Source organism: Oncorhynchus nerka, linkage group LG3 (genome assembly GCF_034236695.1).
Source record: "Oncorhynchus nerka isolate Pitt River linkage group LG3, Oner_Uvic_2.0, whole genome shotgun sequence".
Taxonomy (NCBI): Eukaryota; Metazoa; Chordata; class Actinopteri; order Salmoniformes; family Salmonidae; genus Oncorhynchus; species Oncorhynchus nerka.
In genome coordinates this window covers 50,377,476-50,399,192 of record NC_088398.1, presented here as the reverse complement: position 1 = coordinate 50,399,192, position 21,717 = coordinate 50,377,476, and positions in this window count along the sequence as shown.

Sequence of the window (21,717 nt, the reverse complement as noted above, 5' to 3'; positions counted from 1 at the left end):
TTAAAGTATCCCCCATTTAATCAGTTTTATTTAGAAATGATTTAGTAAGTAATACTTAAAAGCTAAGTTTAGTTGTCTTATTTTAAATATTTAAATAAAATATGGGGGGAAATGGTGTTCAACATGTCACAATTAATATCCGCACTATGAGGAGATTGTCACGACTTCCGCCGAAGTCGGCTCCTCTCCTTGTTCGGCGATCGACGTCACCGGCTTTCTAGCCATCGCCGCTCCATTTCTCATTTATCCATTTGTTTTGTCTGTTTCATACACACCTAGTTTTCATTCCATAATCACACTACATGTATTTAGTCCTCCGTTCCCCTCCATGTCTTTGTGTGTGATTGTTTATTGTTAATGGTGTATGTTCACACGCTATACTTTTGTTTATTGGTCCGTATAATTTGGGCACTTAGATGTCATTTTGTGCCTATTTGTTGATCGGAATAAAAGTGTGCCTGTTTACTCTACTCTGCTCTCCTACACCTGACTTCGCCTCCCTTACACAGCCTTAATAACAGATATTTGATCTAAAGTCCCTCTTTTTAACTCACCTGCACATTCATCTTCTTTGTTATTTCATTGTTGTTCCTTTTCCTTACAATCCATTATGTACAATTGCACTACATTTTATTGGAATAATGCAAGATTTTACAATCCCACCAGTCTTTAAAATGACATTCAAGAGCAAAAGGTTTTCAATAGCTGTTTTTAATTCATAAAAATGCATTGGTATATAATATTGGAATGGAATATAATTAATAACATTGAGAAATAACTTAATAACAATACATTATTACTGAACTAATTGTGTTGCAACAACCTTATTTGAGACAACCTTTTTTGGAAGAACCTGCTTCGTTTTCTTACTCTCTCTTTTCTTCTTGTTGATGTTTCTGTCTAGCATTTTCCTCCAGCATCCTTTTGTAAGGTGAGGCTTTCGGTACAGCCGCAGACTCTGTATTCCTCTTCCTTGGTCCTACCTCCTGGATCCTCGGCTTTGGGGACAACTCCAATAGAACTGCCGCAGCTGCATCTGTTGGTTGTTGGTTTAAACAAAAACAAGAACACATGAGTATTGGTACAATAAACACTTCTAATCACTATATGCAAATATAGATGGTACGGTCTAACGGCTGCAGCGTGTGGCTGCAGTGGGGTGGCAGAGTGATGTGAATCACTCCATGGTGTCACACCCTGACCATAGTTTGCTTTGTATGTTTCTATGTTTTGTTTGGTCATGGTGTGATCTGAGTGGGCATTCTATGTTGTGTGTCTAGTTTGTCTGTTTCTGTGTTTGGCCTGATATGGTTCTCAATCAGAGGCAGGTGTTAGTCATTGTCTCTGATTGGGAACCATATTTAGGTAGCCTGTTTGGTGTTGGGTGTTGTGGGTGATTGTTCCTGTCTCAGTATTTGTTCCACACGGGACTGTTTCGGGTTTACACGGTTGTTGTTGTTTTTGTAGTTTATTCATGTATAGTTTTCTTATTAAAAACAAACATGAATTTCAACCACGCTGCATTTTGGTCCTCCTCTCCTTCGACGGAAGAATCCCGTTACACATGGCCTCTTGCTGTCAGAACAGCCTCCAGGGTCTTATGGGTGTGGTGCCCATCGAGGATGAGGATGTGGGGTTCCTCAGGGGTACAACCAACACTGTGGGCGAAGTGGTGGAGCCAGCAGACAAATATGGTACTTTCCACCTAGCCTGAGTCACTCACCCTTCCAATGGACCCTGGAGGTGCTCCAACCAGCAGGTGTTTGTTCATCGCCTTCTTGACAAGGTAACTTTCCTACATGGAAGAGAAGACTGGCACTCTGCGCATTTGGCTGATTCCTGGGGTTTTCACCTCCTTTCCACTGTAGACCGTAGGGTTCTTGGTGGAATGTTGAACACCCTGGTAGCCCCCTTTAAGTTCTGCGCATTTTGTACTGCCTTCAGGGCATGCTGTATCATCTCAGAGACATAGCTTCCACAGTCTGTTTTCTTCTTGTATATTCTCATCTGAAAATAAAAACATGAAATTATATTAGGAACTGTAAGGAACTGACCATTAACCTAAACCCTGACCCCTAATCTAACAGATGGCCCCTAACCCTTACCCAAAACCCTCCCTAACCCTAACCGCTAATCTAATAGATGGCCCCTAACCCTATTAACCTGCAGGGGGAAAAGGTGCCAATTTAAAAGCTCTCTTTTAAAAATGTAGCTAGCTGTCCTCCCGAGTGGTGCAGCCTGTCTAAGGCACTGCAATGCAGATCCGGGTTTGATCCCAGGCTGTGTTGCAGCTGGGTATGACCGGGAGACCTATGTGGTGATGCACATTTGGTTAGGGGAGGGTTTGGCTGGCATGCCCTTGTCCCATTGCACTCTAGCAACTCCTGTGGCGGGCCGGGCACATGCACGCTGACATGGTCACAAGATGGACAGTGTTTCTTCTGACACATTGGTGCGGCTGGCTTCCAGGATAAGCGAGCAGTGTGTCAAGAAGAATTGCGGCTTGTCAGGGTCGTGTTTTGGAAGATGCATGGCTCTTGACCTTCGCCTCTCCTGAGTCTGTACGGGAGTTGCAGCGATGGGACAAGACTGTAACTACCAATTGGGGAGAAAAAGGGGGTACATTTTTTTAAAAATGAAAATAACCAACAAAACAATAATAAAAATACAATTAAAATAAACACATAGCTAGCTATAAAGCTATATGTAATAAACTGCTGTGTAAAATAGCTAAAAGGCTATAAAGTAAGATTAACTGTAAAGCTATCAGTCACTAGTGGAAACATTTTCAACTGCAATTAAGTTGTGTTATGTTATCTTTTTTAATACATTTTACCACAGACGATCGCTAGCACTGCTAGCATCTTATGTTAACTAGCATTTACTGCTAGTGTGGTTGCTGAGTGGTGCAGTGGTATATGACACTGCATCTCAATACAAGAGGGATCACTGCAGTATCTGGTTCAAATCCAGGCTGCATCACATCCAGCTGTGATTGGGAGTCCCATAGGGCGGCGCACAATTGGCCCCGTGTAGTCTGGGTTGGGCTGGGGTAGGCTGTCATTGTAAATAAGAATTTGGTCTTAACTGACTTGTCTAGTTAAATAAAGGTTAAATATAAAAAATAAAAATGCTACCTAGAAGCTTAACATAAACTAGCACACACTAAATGTCTAAATGACAGGTAGAAATACATTCATAACCATAAAGGGGTAACAAGCCCCCAGGGGTCAGTTACCCCTAGCAGGGGGGACGACTTACCTCCAATACACTCATCCAACATATTACTACTTTACAAAAAAATTATCTACATTTTTCTCTCTAAACAAGTGGATTATTTATCTTATTTATCTCCTTCTATATATATATATATATATATATATCTAACTTCATTGGAATATAGCTACAACTTTTTCACTATTACATTTAAAACATTTTGGACATTTTTGGTTGAGCAACAGCAGTGTCAACCAGGGAAAGTGTTGGGGAAATAATTTGGTGACATCTTGTGGTCCTTTAATGTGAATTCCAGGGGGGGGGGGGGTCAGTTACCCCCTAATACCCTACCATGTGTTCTACCTTTCTCCTGTTGCTCACTGTACAATACAGTTGTGGCAGGCAGCTATAATTAAACTTAAAGTATCTTAGAGACTGTTTGCCTTATTGTCCACCTATGGTCAATTAAGCTTACAAGAGATTACTACTGTAGGATACACAGTATATATGCAGTATTATAATTATGTCCTGTGTTCCTTGTGAGTATGCTTGCTATATACAGCGCATACGGAAAGTATTCAGACTCATTGACTTTTCAACATTTCGTTACTTTACAGCCCTGTTCTAAAATTGATTAAATTGTTTTTTTTCTTCGTCAATCTACACAAAATACCCCATAATGACAAAGCAAAAAGTTATTTTTTTGCTAATTTATTACAAATAAAAACTTCAATATCACATTTACATAAGTATTCAGACCCTTTACTCTGTACTTTGTTGAAGCACCTTTGACAGCGATTACAGTCTTAAGTCTTCTTGGGTATGAGGCTACAAGCTCGGCACACCTGTATTTTGGGAGTTTCTCCCATTCTCCTCTGCAAATCCTCTCAAGCTATGTCAGTTTGGATGGGGAGTGTCTCTGCATTCAGAGACTTGTCCCGAAACCACTCCTGTGTTGTCTTGGCTGTGTGCTTAGGGTTATTGGCCTATTCAAAGGTGAACCGTTGCCCCAGTCTGAGGTCCTGAGAGCTCTGGAGCATGTTTTCATCAAGGATCTCTCTGTACTTTGCTCTGTCCATCTTTCCCTTGACCCTGACTAGTCTCCCAGTCCCTGCCGCTGAAAACCATCCCTACAGCATGATGCTGCCACCTCCATGCTTCACCGTAGGGATGGTGCAAGGTTTCCTCCAGACTTGGCGCTTGGCATTCAGGCCAAAGAGTTCAATCTTGGTTTCAGCAGACCAGAGAATCTTGTTTCTCATGGTCTGAGAGTCCTTTAGGTGCATTTTGCCAAACTCCAAGTGGGCTGTCATGTGCCTTTTACTGAGGAATAGCTTCCGTCTGGCCACTCTATCATAAAGGTCTGATTGGTGGAGTGCTGCAGAGATGGTTGTCCTTCTGGAGCTCTGGAGCTCTGTCAGAGTGCCCATCGGGTTCTTGGTCATCTCCCTGGCCCTTCTCCCACGATTGCTCTGTTTGGCCGGAAAGCCAACTCTCAGAAGAGTCTTGTTGGTTCCAAACTTCTTCCATTGAAGAATGAGGGAGGCCACTGTGTTCTTGGGGACCTTCAATGCTGCAGAAATTGTTGGTACCCTTCCTTAGATCTGTGCCTCGACACAATCCTGTCTCTGAGCGCCACAGACAATTCCTTCGATCTCATGGATTGGTTTTTGCTCTGACATGTACTGTTAACTGTGGGACATTATATAGGCAGATGTGTGCCTTTCCAAATCATGTCCAATCAAATGAATTTACCACAGGTGGTATCCAATCAAGTTGTAGAAACATGTCAAGGAGGATAAATGGAAACAGGATGCACCTGAGCTTAATTTTAAGTTTCATAGCAAAGGGTCTGAATACTTAAGTAAATAAGGTAGTTCTGTTTTTTATTTTCAATAAATGTGCCAAAATTTTAAAAATCCTGTTTTCGCTTTGTCATTATATGGTATTGTGTGTAGATTGATGAAGAAGAAAAAATAATTGCATCCATTTTAGAATAAGGCTGTAATGTAACAAAATGTGGAAAAGGGAAAGGGGTCTGAATACTTTAGCTCTAATACCAGATTGTTACTGTAAGGCTACAGTATATGCATTTCAGTATGTCCAACTTTCCTGTCCAATGTTCCTGGGTTAGATCAAAGTCTAAAAAGGGAAGCTATAGGGTACTAGAAGAAAATGATCTGGCATTGTCACATCCATATGGTACACTGTGTAAGACACATCAACTGAGTTACGTACATAACTTCACAATACCCAGTAGAGTCACCGGAACATCTTCTTCGGGATAGGGTCTATTTTTCTCCACTTCCTGTCTGACTGACATGCCCAAAGTAAACGGCCTGTTACTCAGGCCCAGAAGCCAGGATATGCATATAATTGGTAGCATTGGATAGAAAACACTTTGAAGTTTGGAGAAATGTTGCATGAGACTATAAAACAATTGATGTGGTAAGAGAAAATCCAAAGATTTCTTTTGAGATCCCATGCTCTTACATTACAACGTATAGGGACAATGTTAACTCCGGCTCCCAGATTGCAATTCCTATGGCTTCCAAGAGATGTCAACAGTCTTTGTTCAAGTTTTCAGGCTTGTTTCTTCCCAAACAAGGAAGAGTTTTGAGGTTTGGCACCGGGAGTCACAGTTGGAAATCAGTCTGCGGGCGCGAGATGAGGAGGATGCACACTTGCTAATTTTACTTTTCTTTTGAACATACCAAATACCACCAAGTACTGGAAAATATCCATTGTTACCACATAGTTGGTACCATGTAACAACATGAAGCATTATCATCTTCCTCAAACAACCAGTACACAAATAGGTGATGACGTAATGGCAACCTGTTTTGCCAGCTGGGCACAATTTCCTCACTTCTGTTTGCATTCTTGGGTAAACAGTTGTGCACTCAAGTCCACAATCCACATACTGTGGCTTTGTGTGAGTACGCATAGTAGTATCCTTGAAATGTAGGTGAATGACTGACAACAGCCTTCAACATTGGTTATTACTAGTATGGTAATTATAATTCATTGTTTCATAACAGAGAGCCCTATAATCCTAAGAATCTCTTCTGATTGGTTTACTACTCATTGTGTTCCAACAATACCAGTACTCAAATAACATAAAAAAACAAAAAAGACTTGAATCTTTTTTAAGAGCTTTCTGCTCACCAGTTAGCAACAGCTTTGACTCTTCCTTGCCTAAAACTGCTCATGGTATTTTAGTCCTCAAAGACGCAATTAAACAAACAGAAGTCTCAAAATGGCTATCAATAATATACAAAAAAGTAGCACCACTGAACATTTGCATACCTCAAGAGAGATCTTGTCATACCCAGATTGGTTTCACCTGTCCATGTGCTTGTCTCCACCCCCTCCAGGCGCTCATCATCCCGGTGTATTTATTCCTGTGTTTTCTGTCTTTCTGTGCCAGTTCATATTGTTTGCCAAGTCAAACAGCGTTTATCTCCTAGCTCCTATTTTTCCCAGTCTCTGTTTTTCCTAGTCCTCCTAGTTTTGACCCTTGCCTGTCCTGACACCGATCCCACCTGCCTGGCCATTCATCCTGCCCTGACCTTGAGCCTGCCTAACACCTTGTACTGTTTGGACTTGGACCTGGTTACTGAACCCCTGCCTGTCCTGACCTCTAGACTGTCTAATGCCCTGGACTGTTTGGACTCTGACCTGGTTTATGAACTCTCGTCTGTACCCGACCTGCCTTTTGCCTACCCCGTGTTTTATAATAAATATTGGAGCTCAACCATCTGCCTCCTGTGTCTGCATATGGGTTTCGCCTTATAGCTCTAGCATATGGAGCTGAGAAACTGAAATATGTGACAATTTGCCAAATTGAAAGGTAAGCTCCTTATATCCAATGATACATTTTTTTTGTCTAGACACAACAAGTGACAAGTCTATGAATAAATTACCCACTTTTAATTCTTTAGATTTCAATGAAATGTTTTTATTTTTTTTACACAGCAGTGTTTTTGTGGCTTGCATATAATTACACAGCATGTTCATTTGTGGAATAGTCTCTAGTAGTTTCTACTCTGTATTTAGGCTCATTGTAAACATATCCTACCGATGCCCTTATCCCACCCCCTGAGCTAAATGCAAATATGCTGTGGAGGTAGAGTACAGGACCCCAAGCAGAAACCATTTGGGCTGTTTCCAACACTGACATGTTCTTGTTGGTTCTTTTGTCAAAAGTAGACGTAAACAGATTTGAAACACAAACTGAAGTACACACACACTCCCTAAAGCACTCTCTCGCTCAACCGCACAGAATGCATGCACGCATGCACACACACGGATGCACGCACGTTGAGAAAAGGCCAACTCAATTCTTATTGGACCAAGATAAGCTTTGGTATTTGGTGTTTGCTTTCTGGTTTCCCTGTGGTATGCTGCATGATGAGATGGTGTGAACCTGGGTATGACCCTCTAGTCTAGTCAGTGTTACTACTTTCGTCTTCCCACCCAGTAGGTGATGTAGTGCACTCCATATCCTCCGCAGCCCAAACCCACAGGATAATTGCCGTCTAAGGGCTCTATTCAATCTGTAGATCTGCTTTATAGCGCGATTGACCAGTAAAGGCAACGTTCCCGTGTCACAGAGACTGCCTTCACAGTAAACGCTACATAAGTCGGACCAATCAAAAATTACCTTTACATTTTAATGCGCATCTTCCTCCATCAATTCGGCTTGAATCCAACCCTTAAGAAAAGATCAGCCAGTCCCGCCTACACCCGCCTGGGCAAACTGCTCTGCCAGAGTTCTGTAATAAGGGCTCCCACATAGAATATGTTGTTCTTCATCAAGTTGGGGCTGCTTTGCTTTCACTAGTTTAATTTTGCTATCCACCAAATCTAGTATAATTTAACTATCCACTAAATCTATGCTCAAGCTTATTAGCTTTCTAAATGGATTTTCCTTTCACAGCGTGTACAAATGTTTATTTCTTATGTTTATTTCTGTGTCCAGTAGTCTAGTCAGCTGCCAGTACAGCCTTGTGATGCTGTCACAGCCTTATTCCCAGTATACACAAATATATTTATAGTCACTTGAGAAAAGCAAATGTACTGTGAAGTTTCACACCACAACAGTGAAAAAACAGAACCGTTACACCGTAGGTTGGCAATACTTGTATTGTAACAGTCAGTGTGGTAACTGGCAAGGCATGCTTCTTTAATCATTTGATTGATGTTCCACTTTCAAAGACTAATTAATCCTCGCTTTCATTCATTTGTGCAGTACACCTGGCAAAAATGACCTCATTATTACTTTTCAAACTGTATCTGTGACACACTGTAATCGTGGTAAGAGAGAAAGCGAGAGAGAATGAAAGCAAGTGTGTGTGAGAGAGAGAGCGAGTTTGAGGGAGAGCAAAGAGTATGCTATGGTGCTCAAATATTAACTCCATGTGGCCTATCTTTGAAGGGGTCATGAAAACATAGTTGATTCCTTTCACCTGTAGCTAGTGGGTCAGGAGCCATGATCCCACCATGATACCATGACATTAAAGACAGTGACGGATCATAGATACGGCCACTACAAAATAAATACAACTGCTTGTAACGCTCGTCTGAAGAAGATGAACCAAAGCGCAGCGTGGTATGTGTTCATGATTATTTATTCAAACTGAACACCGAAACAAAATAACATAGTGGAACAAAACGAAACAGTTCTGCCTGGTGCAAACAAAACAGAAAAAACTACCCACAAAACACAGGTGGGAAAAAGCTGCCTAAGTATGATTTTCAATCAGAGACAATGATAGACAGCTGCCTCTGATTGAGAACCACACCAGGCCAAACAAAGAAATAGAAAACATAGAAATAAAGAAACTAGAATGCCCACCCTAGTCACACCCTGGCCTAACCAAAATAGAGAATAAAACCCACTCTATGGCCAGGGCTTGACAGTACACCCCCCCCCCCCCCCCAAAGGTGTGGACTCCGGCCGCAAAACCTGACTCTAAAGGGGAAGGTCCGGGTGGGCCTCCTTTACGGCAGCGGCTCTGTTGCGTGACGTGGACGCCCCTCCGCCTCTGGCTCCCCCCACTTTGGTGGCACCTCTGGTGCGGGAACCCTCGCCTCTGACCCCGGACTGGGCACCCTCGTTGCTGGAAGCTCCGGACTGGGCACCCTCGTTGCTGGAGGCTCCGGACTGGGCACCCTCGTTGCTGGAGGCTCCGGACTGGGCACCCTCGTTGCTGGAGGCTCCGGACTGGGCACCCTCGTTGCTGGAGGCTCCGGACTGGAGGCCGTTGTTGGAGGCTTCGTGCCATGACTCCTCGTTGGAGGCTTCGTGCCATGACTCCTCGTTGGAGGCTTCGTGCCATGACTCCTCGTTGGAGGCTTCGTGCCATGACTCCTCGTTGGAGGCTTCGTGCCATGACTCCTCGTTGGAGGCTTCGTGCCATGACTCCTCGTTGGAGGCTTCGTGCCATGACTCCTCGTTGGAGGCTTCGTGCCATGACTCCTCGTTGGAGGCTTCGTGCCATGGATCGTCGGAGGCTTCGTGCCATGGATCGTCACCGGAGGCTTCGTGCCATGGATCGTCACCGGAGGCTTCGTGCCATGGATCGTCACCGGAGGCTTCGTGCCATGGATCGTCACCGGAGGCTTCGTGCCATGGATCGTCACCGGAGGCTTCGTGCCATGGATCGTCACCGGAGGCTTCGTGCCATGGATCGTCACCGGAGGCTTCGTGCCATGGATCGTCACCGGAGGCTTCGTGCCATGGATCATCACTGGAGGGAGGAGACGCATGGGCAGTCTGGTACATGGAGCTGCCACAGGGTTCACCAGGCTGGGGAGACATACAGGAGGCCCTGTCCTTGGCAGAGGCACCGGATACACTGGGCCGTGGAGGCGCACTGGAGGTCTCGAGCTAAGAGTCTGCACAACCCATCCTGGCTGGATGGGGACTTTGGCCCGGCACGTGCGGGGTGCAGGCACAGGACGCACTGGGCTTTGCAGATGCACTGGAGACAAAGTGCGCAGAGCCTGCGCAGGATATCCTGGGCTGTAGAGACGTACTGGAGGTCTGGAGAGCAGGGCTGGCACAATCCGTCCTGGCTAGATGCTCACCCTAGCCCGGCAGATGCGGGGAGCTGGGATGTAGCGCACCGGGCTAAGAACGCGTACTGGAGACACCGTGCGCTCCACCGCATAACACGGTGCCTGACCAGTACGACGCCCACCACGGTAAGCACGGGGAGTTGGCTCAGGTCTCCAACCTGGCTCAGCCAATCTCCCCGTGTGCCCTCCAAACATTTTTTGGGGGAGTGGCCTCCTGGTCTTTAGTGCCAGCCTTGTCCCTGTGTAATCCTTGGCCCTTTTCCTAGCTGCCTCCGCCTTCCTTGCTGCTTCGACCTGCTCCCATGGAAGGCGATCTTTTCCGGCCAGGATCTCCTCCCACGTGTAGGATCCTTTGCCGTCCAGGATGTCCTCCCATGTCCAGTCCTCCTTACCACGCTGCTTGGTCCTTTGGTTATGGGTAGTTCTGTAACGCTCATCTGAAGAAGAGGACCAAAGCGCAGAGTGGTACATGTTCATGATTATTTATTCAAACTGAACACTGAAACAAAATAGTACAAAACGAGACAGTTCTGTCTGGTGCAAACACAAAACAGAAAACAACTACCCACAAAACACAGGTGGGAAAAAGCTGCCTAAGTATGATTCTCAATCAGAGACAACGATAGACAGCTGCCTCTGATTGAGAACCACACCCGGCTAAAGACAAAGAAATAGAAAACATAGAAATAAAGAAACTAGAATGCCCACCCTAGTCACACCCTGGCCTAACCAAAATAGAGAATAAAACCCTCTTTGGCCAGGGCGTGACACTGCTGACATTCTTCTGATGTCGGATCTTAATTTGAGACCGTTTGCTACAGTCGGAAAATAATCCTGCAGCAACAGGAAATTAGAATTATTATGTGGATTATAATTCATGTACATTTTTGTAAGGTTTGATACATTTTTCGAAAAGGGAAAATGGAAATTACAAAACTTCAGAAGCCTTTTTAAACCTCAAATACACTGCACGTTTTACAACTAAGATCCTACATCTGTACGTCAAGAAAGCCGTTGCAGGATGATCATATCTTCATCCAAAGAGAATTATAATATCTTTGTCTTAGGGGAATTGTTTCATCTTTGTCCAATAATATTCTTATAATGCAATAGGATTTCACCAACCTCTCAGGGGAATGTTTTTTTCCAACAGGTGTCTTAAAAATAACCAACATTTTGAAACCTTGAGGGACACGTGTGTGCTGTTTTATCATGTGGCTTTGTGCACCAGAGATCAATGAAGAGTAAGAAAGAGCAACAAATGCCATTAAAGGAAAAGAACCATAGGGGCTTCATTGAATGGCTTTGAATTCTATTATTTGTGATTGACAGTTATGTCAAAGGTTGTTCGGTAGGAGCTAATTTCCCAATCATGCTATTTTAAAACCCCTAGACTAGCAATTTGCGTTCTCTGCACCCTGCTACAGACTTTGCCTTCCCTACATTATGTATATGAGCTGGTTCAAACATACGAGTCGTTGAACATTGACTTTCTGATCCTGATTTTTCCCAATGGGAAGGGGACACTGTCACTATCACGCTTTCCATCAAAGAAGCATGAATTAAGGAGTAATCTGAAGTGAAGAGGAACAAAAATCTGATGAAGGTTAAGGGCCAAAACGTGTTGGTTTTACTTTTAACTATAAAGAAGCACTGTCCAAGTGTGGATTCATTTCCTCTTCTCTCCTGATTTTCCCAATTGCATGGAGGGAGAGTCACGCCCTGACCTTAGTTATCTTAGTTTTCTTTATTATTTTGGTTAGGTCAGGGTATGACAAGGGTAGTTGGCTTAGTTCTTGTATTGTCTAGGTGATTTTGTCCTGTCTAGGGTTTTGTATATCTATGGGGTTTTAGTATGTCTAGGTATATGTAGGTCTATGGTGAACTGAATTGGTTCCCAATCAGAGACAGCTGTTTATCGTTGTCTCTGATTGGGGATCCTATTTAGGTTGCCATTTCCCGTTTTGGTTTTGTGAGTTATTGTCTGTGTAGTTGCATGTCAGCACTCGTATTAGCGTCACGGTCGTTTTTGTTAGTTTGTTTAGTGGTCTTTGTTAATTAAAGAAGAGGTATTCATATCATGCTGCGTCTTGGTCTCCTCACTATGACGAACGTGACAGAGAGGACAACCGTTTAATGCAAGGATGGTACTATATCCTTATTGCAATATGAAAAGTTTGGTTACTCTAACTTTGTCACTCAAGTCCAGTAAATTTAGTTTTTTTGTTCTAATAAGAGCTCAATAACTGAATAGAGTTGAGTCACCACTGAGTGGCATCGATTCAAACAATTATGATTTGTTTATACAATGGATGGGTCTAATCCTGAATGCTGATTGGTTAAAACTGCATTCCAGCCGGTGTCTATTCCACAAGTTACCACCAGCTAAATCTGATGTTAAAATGCCTATTTACTCCATTCCATATGGCAGTTTTTTTGTTATGATAAGAGATCAATTACTGTGATTGGAGCTGATTCACCACTGAGTGGCATTGATTCAAACAATTATAATTTGAATAAACACAATCCATTGGCTGCCACAGTCCAGCAAGTGTAATCTCTAATCACTCAAATAGGAAAATTACAGTTGTCTTACTTCAACACAGGGATTTCAGCAACCCAAAACATGTAGCCTCCGATTCCACAAAGTGACACGCTTTAAGAATTCCAAGTTTCACCCAATCAATTGAAGGGTATCTGAAGGGAAAAAAGTACACATGGAATGTTTCAGGGAATCTGAACATCCATAGGTACTCTTGGAATAGGGGAATCTAAGTAGGAAAAAGGGGAAATTACATCTACAGTATGCATCCACGAAAGGTATTCAAGTACAAAAGATGGCACCGAAGAACATGGCTGACATGTTCCATTCTCCCAACTAATTGTGCTATTTTGTTATATTTTTTGCATTTTGTGTAACTTATTTTTGTACATATGTACATTCTGTTATGGCCGAAAATAACTTATGGACATCAGAACAGCGAATACTCTGGAAGAAACCTTTTCCTTTAATAACGATTCCGACGAGAAGGATATGCTGCTTCACTGGAACAGGCCCAGATCCCCGTCATTTGCTTGAAGAAAATATACAGGAAAAGGGGCCGCAGATCGGGCTGCCTTCTGGGAATCCATAGGAGAGCGAATAAACTACCACTGCCATCCGTTCTTCTTGCTAACGTGCAAACATTGGAAAATGTAATTGTTGACCTACGATTAAGATTATCCTACCAACGGGACATTAGAAACTATTATCTTATGTTTCACTGAGACGTGGCTGAACGACGATTCGGATAATATAGAGCTGGTGGGATTTTCCATGCACCGACAGAACAGAGAAGCTACGTCTCGTAAGACGAAGGGTGGGGGTGTCTATTTGTCAATATCTGGTGCGCAATGTCTAATATTAAAGAAGTCTCAAGGTATTGCTCGACTGAGGTAGAGTACCTTATGATAAGCTGTAAACCACACTATCTACCAAGAGAGTTCTCATCTATGTTATTGATAGCCACCTATTTACCACCACATAATGAATATGGCACTAAGACAGCTCTAAACCAACTCTATAGGCCATAAGCAAAGAAGAAAATGCTCACCCAGAAGCGGCACTCCTAGTGGCTGGGGACTTTAATGCAGAAACACTTAAATCAGTTTTACAACATTTTTACCAGCATGTCACATCTGCAACCAGAGGAAAAATAATCCTAGACCACATTTACTCCACACACAGAGATGCAGACAAAGCTCTCCCCCGCCCTCCATTTGGCAAATCTGACCATAATCTACCCTCCTGAATCCTGCTTACAAGCAAAAACTAAAGCAGGAAGTACCAGTGACTCGCTCAATACGGAAGTGGCCAGACGACACAGATGCTACACTACAGGACTGTTTTGCTAGCACAGACTGGGATATGTTAGGGATTCATCCAATGGCATTGAGGAGTACACCACCTTGATCATTGGCTTCATCAATAAGTGCATCGACAACGTCATCCCCACAGTGACCGTACATACATATCCCAAACAGAAGCCATGGATTATAGGCAAAATCCGCATCGCGCTAAAGGCTAGAGCTGCCGCTTTCAAGGAGCGGGAGACTAATCCGGACACTTATAGGAAATCCCACTATGCCCTCAGACGAACCATAAAACAAGCAAGGTGTCAATGCAGGATTAAGATTGAATCCTACTACACCGGCTCTGACGATCGTCGGATGTGGCAGGGCTTGAAAACTATTACGGACTACAAAGGGAAACCCAGACGCGAACTTCCCAGACCAGCTAAATGCCTTTTATGCTCGCTTCGAGGCAATCAACAATGAAGCATGCACGAGAGCAACAGCTGTTCTGGATGACTGTGTGATAAAGCTCTCGGTAGCCGATGTGAACAAAACCTTTAAACAGGTCAACATTCACAAAGCCGCTGGGCCAGATGGATTACCAGGACATGTACTCAAAGCATGCACGGACCAACTTTCAAGTGACTTCACTGACTTTTTCAACCTCTCCCTGACCGAGTCTGTAATACCTACATGTTTCATATACCGCCCCAACAGATCCACAGATGACTCCATCTCAGTCACACTCCACACTGCCCTTTACCACCTGGACAAAGGCAACACCTATGTGAGAATGCTATTCCTTGACTGCAGCTCAGCATTCAACACCATAGTGCCCACGAAAGACTCTGGGACTAAACACATCCCTCTGCAATTGGATCCTGGACTTCCTGACGGGCCGCGACCAGCTGCTAAGAGTTGGCAACATGTCTGCCATGCTAATCCTTAACACTGGGGCCCCTCAGGGGTGTGTACTTAGTCCCCTCCTGTACTCCCTGTTCACCCACGACTGTGTGGCAAAACATGACTTCAACACCATCATTAAGTTTGCTGATCACCGACAACGATGAGATGGCATATAGGGAGGAGGACTGAGAACTGGCAGTGTGGTGCCAGGACAACAACCTCTCCCTCAAAGTGAGCAAGACAAAGGAGCTGATCGTGGACTACAGGAAAAGGCAGACCGAACAGGCCCCCATTCTCATCGACTGGGCTGTGGTGGAGCGGGTCGAGAGTTAAGTACCTTGGTGTCCACATCACCAACGAACTATCATGGTCCAAACATACCAAGACAGTCGTGAAGAGGGCATGACAAAACCTCAAGAGACTGAAACGATGAGTCTGCAGATCCTCAAAAGATTCTACAGCTGCACCATCGAGAGCATCATGACCGGTTGCATCACCGCCTGGTATGGCAACTGCTCGGCATCTGACCGTAAGGCGCTACAGAGGGTAGTGCGTACGGCCCAGTACATCACTGGGGCCAAGCTTCCTGCCATCCATGACCTATTATATAGGTCATGGATGTCAGAGGAAAGTCCATAAAATTGTCAGAGACTCCAGTTACCCAAGTCATAGGCTGTTTCCTCTGCTACGGCACTGCAAGCGGTACCGGAGCGTGAATTCTAGGACCAAAAGGCACCTTAACAGCTTCTACCCCAAGCCATAAGACAGCTGAACAATTAATAAAATTGCCACAGGACTATTTACATTGACCCCCCCGCCCCCCTCTCTCGCCCCCCTCCCCCTCTTTTGTACACTGCTGCTACTCACTGTTTATTTTCTATGCACAGTCACTTCACCCCTACCTACAAATGACAAATGACCTCAACTAACCGGTACCCCCTATATATAGCCTTGTTATTGTGGTACTTACTTTTCATTATTATTATTATTGTTATTATTATTGGGGTGGCAGGGTAGCCTAGTGGTTAGAGCGTTGGCCTAGTAACCGGAAGGTTGCAAGTTCAAACCCCCGAGCTGACAAGGTACACATCTGTCGTTCTGAACAGGCAGTTATCCCACTGTTCCTAGGCCGTCATTGAAAATAAGAATTTGGTCTTAACTGACTTGCCTAGTTAAATAAAGGTAAAAATGAAATACAATTATTTTTTACTTTAGTGTATTTGGTTAAAATAATCTTAACTCTTCTTGAACTGCACTGTTGGTTAAGGGCTTGTCGGTAAGCATTTCACGGTCAGCTCTACACTTGTTGTTTGCGGCGCATGTGACAAATAAAGTTTGATTGTAATATATAATATATACGAATCTGTGTTCAGAAAGTCGACACTGAGTAATGACAAACCAAAGACTCCTAGATAAGTCATTTCATCACAGTTCCAACAGCTCAAACAACTTCACCACATTCCTCGCCAATTTGTTCACTGTGTGGAGAGCGCTGCTTTCCAATGATATATTGGTTGGTACCATCTTTAACCCATAACTGAGGTGTGATCAGTGGATTTGACAGGCTCCTATTAAAATGCACATGCCGTGGGGAAACATCATGATAATCACATGGGCAATTAGATAAGCGGCAGGCGATTGTAGTGTACTTGGTCCAATGGACAATTGAAGCACAGTACATTTGGCAAAATGCACGTATGGGTTACTAAATCTCCAGCCTTCTCTGGGTGATGTAACCACGTGAAAAAATACAACAGTTTACTATAGAATACTACAGTACTTACTATATAATTCTATAATAAACTGAAGTATACTGTAGATGTCACGACTTCCGCCAAAGTCGGCTCCTCTCCTTGTTCAGGTGGCGATCGACATCACCGGCTTTCTAGCCATCGCTGCTCCACAACCGGGGTTGTCTCCACCCATTCCATCCGGAGAGAATTCCGGAGGAATGTGTCTCTCCCTTCCCAGGGAGAATGATGGAACGGCAGCACAGTGCCAGGGATTCTTGCTACAACTGGACCTCTACCTGGCCACTGTGCACCCAGCACCCTCGGGAGGGGAGAGAGTGGCCGCTCTCGTCTCCTGCCTCACAGGAAGAGCGCTGGAGTAGTCAAACGCCAGTTGGAGAGAAGGAGACACGGCTTCAGACCACTTCGAGGATTTAACCCGTCGTTTCAGGGCCGTCTTCGACCATCCACCTGAGGGCAGAGCGGCGGGGAGAGGCTTTTCCATTTGAGGCAGGGGACGAGGAGCGCCCAGGACTTCGCCCTTGAATTCCGAACCTTGGCCCCTGGAGCAGGCTGGAATGACAGAGCTCTCATCGACCACTATAGATGCAGCCTAGGAGAGGATGTCCAATGTGAGCTGGTCTATCTTCCGGTAGTCCAACGCTCTAACCAATAGGCTACCCTGCCGCCCATATGCATACAGTCAAATCAGGATTTGCTCAACAAAAAACATTTTTTTACAGTATCAATACATTGACATGCATGATAAGTGCAGCTTTGACTGAATTGCAGCTGTCCGTAGTGTCAGTTTATATTTATATGTCATTATAAAATGTGATGGGAACTCAGTCTTGATAAACTGCAAGCTGCAAAGATTTGTTTGTTAATCATCTCCTACATGTCAGTCAGAGAGGTACTGGCTCTACGTTCACATCCCTTAGCCTCCCTCCCCTGTCTACAGATGTAGGATCTTAGTTTGAGCCAGTTTGCTACAGCAGGAAAATAATCCTGCAGCAACAGGAAATGTGAATTATTATGTGGATTGTAATTCATGTAAATTTTTGTAGGGGTCTGAAATTCAAAGTGGAAATTACAAACTTCAGAAGCCTTTTTTAAACCTCAAAACACTACAAATGTTAAATTGGGTGATCAAATTAAGATACTACATATATAAACCCTTGGATCTATCTTTAGAGAGCAATGATTCAGGCCATGATAACTAAATACACAGGTCTGAACATAGTGATCCAGCTCAGTGCACCACAGAAGTTGTGCGTCCAAAATGCCCCCATATTTCCTATATAGTACACTACTTTTGACCAGAGCTCTGGTAGTGCACTATATAGGGAATAGGGTGCCATTTGGGATGCACAGCAGTCTTCAGCTATCAGCTTCAACCAAACACATATTGTACAGCTAAGCTTCTTATCAGCAAGAGCTGACGGAAAGACACAATAGAGATCTATAAGTCCCATCTGGAGGACAGCTCACACCTGGATAATGGGAAACAAAATCTTCACACTTGTAAAGAATTGTTCTACACTGTCATCTTGGAATCCCTTTGTGCTGCATAATCGTCTTGTCCCTTAATTAAAGAAGTGGTTTCCAACCTTGTTCTGTTACTGTACCACCAACTGAATTTTGCTCTGCTCTGAGTACCCCTAAAGTACCCCCTGCATTTTAACAGCAGGTCTGTTGTCTCATGAGTCATCTCAAGTAAAGCCTGTTGATAGGCCAAGTACCCCCAGGGGTCCTAGTTCAACCCCTAGTTGGGAAGCACTGCCTTAAAGGACAAACTGTAACGTTAATGTTTCAATACCCCGTTTGTCTCGCCTTCAATGAACATAAAGAATAAGTGATTGTCAGTTTGTTATTTTCTTGAGCACCGGCTTCGATGCTGAGGGAACTAGCGATCAGCCGTGCTGCAATTTGTCTGCCATATATACAGTGCATATTTTCTCTTTGTTCCCGAAGTTCATACTGAAGCAAGTCAAGAAGATGCAGAAAAATTGCTGACAAAAAAAAGGGATGGGAGTCTTCAAAGGAAGTTTGTGTGGAGGAAAGTTGAGCTGCTTTGTGAGAAACAGACCTGTCAGGAAAAGCGGAAGCTGAACAAGACAACAGGGTTTAACATTCTGCCTCAAGATAAATAAGGTTTTCCCACACACAAACATGAAAATACACAGTGTCCGTAAAACGTATATGGGTTAAGAACTTGTGAAAGAGCACAGTTTGAAAGATATAGCAAATATAAATCAAACCGGATGGACATCAGAAAAACGGGGGGTAGGGGAAGGACAGGAGTAAAAGGAGTAAAAAACAAAATAGAACTATTGTGAAATAGACTGTGTCCATAAAATGTATATAGTAGAATCCTATGTGTTTTTGTTCACTAGTTTAATCCAATTAGGAGAGGGGTGGTAGGGTTAGAAAGTAAAATGAAGGAAAAATGATATGTATGTATGTATGTATGTGTGTATGTGTGTATGTGTGTCTGTGTGTCTGTGTGTGTGTGTGTGTGTGTGTGTGTGTGTGTGTGTGTGTGTGTGTGTGTGTGTGTGTGTGTGTGTGTGTACAGTGGGGCAAAAAGTATTTAGTCAGCCACCAATTGTGCAAGTTCTCCCATTTTTGAAAATAAATTCATTAAAAATCCTACAATGTGATTTTCTGGATTTTTTTCTCATTTTGTCTGTCATAGTTGAAGTGTACCTATGATGAAAATTACAGGCCTGTCTCATCTTTTTAACTTGCACAATTGGTGGCTGACTAAATACTTTTTTCCCCCATTGTATATATATATATAAACATTTGCAAAAAATATATATGGGGGATTGGAAGTGATGCAGACAATTACATTGATGGAAGCTACAATCTAGTTGCACTATTAAAGATGATCTACCCCACCACCCCACCAGTAAATTTTAAGCCATTAATATCAAGCAAAACCTCTGAAGTCGAGGACAAAGTTCATAGTATTGCAAACAAAAAAAAAGATAATTGAAGCAAAACAAACCCAAAAGTATTGATAGCAAAACAAAAAAAGGTGAGAACAAATGAATTGTAAATGGATGCAAAACATTTTTATTCAGCATTTTATTTTATCATAGCATGGTTAAATAAAACTCCTTCCTCTTTCCTGCAATTTTCCGCAGCTTTTTTTCCAGTTGCAAGTTGTGGTACTGTAACGCTCGTCTGTGGTGGAAGAATAGGAGGACCAATGCGCAGCGTGGTAAGTGTTCATATCTTTTAATAAAGTAATCGAACACTAAACAAAACAATAAATGACAAACAAACAGTCCCATAAGGTGAATGACAAGCACTAATCAGGAAATATAATCACCCACCACTCAAGGGTGAAAACAGGCTGCCTAAGTATGATTCTCAGTCAGGGACAATGATTGACAGCTGCCTCTGATTGAGAACCATACCAGGCCAAACACAGAAATACCAAATCATAGAAAAAATAACATAGACCTCCCACCCAACCCTGACCATACTAAAACAAAGACATCACAAAGGAACTAAGGTCAGAACGTGACCGGTACAAATAAATTCCAGCGATATAACACCCTGCATACCACTGCTGGTTTGCCTATAAAGCTAAGCATGGTCGGTACTTGTCAGTTCCTGGAAGGGAGACCAGATGTAACTGGAAGTGGTGAAAAATAAAACCTGTGGGAAAACAAATTTGCATGTGAAACTTCACACGTCTGAATGTGAAGATTTTTTACATGATTTGTTTACACGTTCCCGAAAACTGTTTTCTTCAAATATATATATATTTTTATATATGATTGTTTTGAAAGAGCACACACACATGCATACATGCACCAGCACACATACTCACACGTATATGCGCACACACCCATCTTGCCGAACCCGCTCAAAACCTCCAATTTGTGAAACATCATCCTGGAGTCCTTGAATTCGTGCTAAGGTAAAAGCCTTCACCAAAGCATGTCTTAGATCTAATCTTTTCTCTCCAGGTGCAATCTCCAGGTGCTCTCTCCCACTTTGATGGAATTGCATTGACGTAAGTGGAATGCATCCCTCAACAACAGAGCTATCCTTATTTTGGAGTCATCCTGGGTCTGTGGCGTAAAAGCTCTCACCAACCATAACTTTAATGGGATTGCACTGATGTAAGGCACAGCCCTCGAAGTCAACAGAGTCCATTCAATTCAGAGTCTCTCATCACATGGTTTTACCACCTAAGGAGACCCAGCCTCTGTCGAGTGGCTCTTAACCCACTAAAGTCGATGTCCAGGACCCCACGGAAATCCAATTAGCATAATAATAAAAAATCCCCTTAAAAATTGGATGAACCAGACTTGTGGAGGTCTACAATTTTTTTCTGAGGTCTTGGCTGATTTCTTTTGATTTTCTCATGATGTCAAGCACTGAGTTTGAAGGAAGGCCTTGAAATACATCCACAGGTACACCGCCAATTGACTCAAATGATGTCAATTAAGCTTCTAAAGTCATGACATCAGTTTCTGGGATTTTCCAAGCTGTTTAAAGGCACAGTCAAATTAGTGTATGTAAACTTCTTACCCACTGGAATTGTGATACAGTGAATTATAAGGGAAATAATCTGTCTGTAAACAATTGTTGGGAAAATGACTTGTGTCATGCACAAAGTAGATGTCCTAACCGACTTGCCAAAACTATAGTTTGTTAACAAGACATTTGTGGACTGGTTGAAAAACCAGTTTTAATGACTCCAACCTAAGTGTATGTAAACTTCTGACTTCAACTGTACATATAGAGGGCTATGTGTCTCACCACTTGGTTATTGCAAGGCTAACCCTCAGGGAAATCATGACTTGGCAGCAACAGATAAACACAGCCATTTTCACTGGACTATGTGGTGTAAATCTGAAAATTAGCAGCTGACATCTTAAGGTTTTTTAATTGAATGCATGAGAGACAGGTTCCATGTACA